This window comes from Octopus bimaculoides, chromosome 6 (assembly GCF_001194135.2).
Source record: "Octopus bimaculoides isolate UCB-OBI-ISO-001 chromosome 6, ASM119413v2, whole genome shotgun sequence".
Taxonomy (NCBI): domain Eukaryota; kingdom Metazoa; phylum Mollusca; class Cephalopoda; order Octopoda; family Octopodidae; genus Octopus; species Octopus bimaculoides.
Window position 1 is genome coordinate 42,414,090 of NC_068986.1, and position 1,826 is coordinate 42,415,915.

Genomic DNA, 1,826 nt, shown 5'->3' on the forward strand with positions numbered 1-1,826 from the left:
TACATATATATACATACATACATACATACATATAAAGTAGCAAACTAAGGAAACGAATTCTTTCAAAGGGGATGGTGGTGAACCCTGCTGTACTCTTTCACCACAACTTTCTCTCACTCTTACTTCCTGTTTCTGTTGTGCTTGTAATTCAAAGGGTCAGCCTTGTCACACTGTGTCACGCTGAATATCACTGAGAACTACGTTAAGGGTACACGTGTCTGTGGAGTGCCCAGCCACTTGCACGTTAATTTCACGAGCAGGCTGTTCCGTTGATCGGATCAACTGGAACCCTCGACGTCGTAAGCGACGGAGTGTCAACAACAACAAAAGTCTATAATGACAATATGTTCCGGTGGTGTTTGATCAGAGGTTAAGAACGGCTGAGAATTATGTAATGCAATCACTCTATTGTTCAAGTTCCAAGTTGAATTTCAATTGTTGGCCATTAGCGAAGCGAATGTCATTTATCTTTCCCTTGATCTTTAACGTCATATGACAAACGCCAAGCAAGATGGCGTGAATCAGCCACGCTTTACCTGCTAGAAATAGCAACTCAAATGCTTTTAAATCAGATCCCAATATTGAATGTTCAAGAACCAAACGAAGGACAGACTTTCAATCCTGGTATCATTCTGATTCCAAAACGGTGTGATATGTCTATGTAGAGAAAATGTAGACTGAGATACATGAGCGTACAAACATAATTTCGCTTTTATAATTATAGATAATACTCTCACTCCTTGTATTTAACTTGGCTCACAATGAAGTCAGGTCAGCTATAGTGTTGACTATGCTTACTGGAACTTTACAAGTCGAAGGGCTTCTAACATCCATGAGTGTGGACACTGGAACTTTACAAGTCGAAGGGCTTCTAACATCTATGAGTGTGGAACAGTGCCAAAGGCATGCATTGTGGCCCAGCCACAATGAAACTAGGTTCTCCTGCGCTCCTGCACGTCTGACATTACAGTTTTGTTTATCAACAATTGCTCGGCACATCCCCAGATGTAATTATGCATGTATGTGTGTGTGTGTATGTATGTATGTATGTATGTATGTAAATAATGAATCCGGTATTAAATACGTTAACACCTTAACTACTGTTTGTCACGCAGATAGTGTCTCTGTGTAACTTAATAGCGAAACAACCAGAAGTCAATTTGGCGTCCAAAGCACGTTTTAATCTATTTCACACGTCCTTTCTATCAGCGTCCTTTCGTTATCTTCGCGTACGAGACAATATATAACGTCATTCATAGCTTTTCGTTTGTAATGTGAGAGTGAAGATATACATGATAAATAACCACAGGACATAAATGTATACTTGGGTGTAATAAGCTTTGTTTTTCTTACATCGAATCTTACCTGCAAAACATTCGTCATTCTTAAATGAAGGTTCATAAAATCATTATCAATTATACACTAGATTTCATTCGGTATTCTTTGACATTCACCTAAATTTGAATGATCTTCCTGAAGCCGAGTTAAACAAATATAAAAATATTTCTGTCGAAAATTTAGCAATCTGGAAGACAACTTGGTCGACGCACACATGCGTAATATATTATTGGAAATTCGTTTATGTAACTTTTATCTTTTTTTATATTTTACTTGTTTCAGTCACTGGACTGCAGTGATACCCTTGAAGGGTTAAGTTGAACATATCGGTCTGAATATTCTTTTGTTAAGTCTGGTTCTTCTTTCGGTCACTGATGGTGAACCGCTAAACTACGATGACGTAAACACATCAACACTGGCTGGCGGTAGAGAGACAAACACAAAGGCGCGTTCACACACACACACACACACACACACACACACACACA

General features: G+C 38.8%; 1 protein-coding gene across 1 annotated transcript in view; it reads left to right on the forward strand.

Moving 5' to 3' along the window:
- Positions 1-1,826, forward strand: part of LOC106868882 (b(0,+)-type amino acid transporter 1) — a 161,028-nt gene that overhangs the window by 128,151 nt on the left and 31,051 nt on the right. The window lies entirely within an intron of this gene.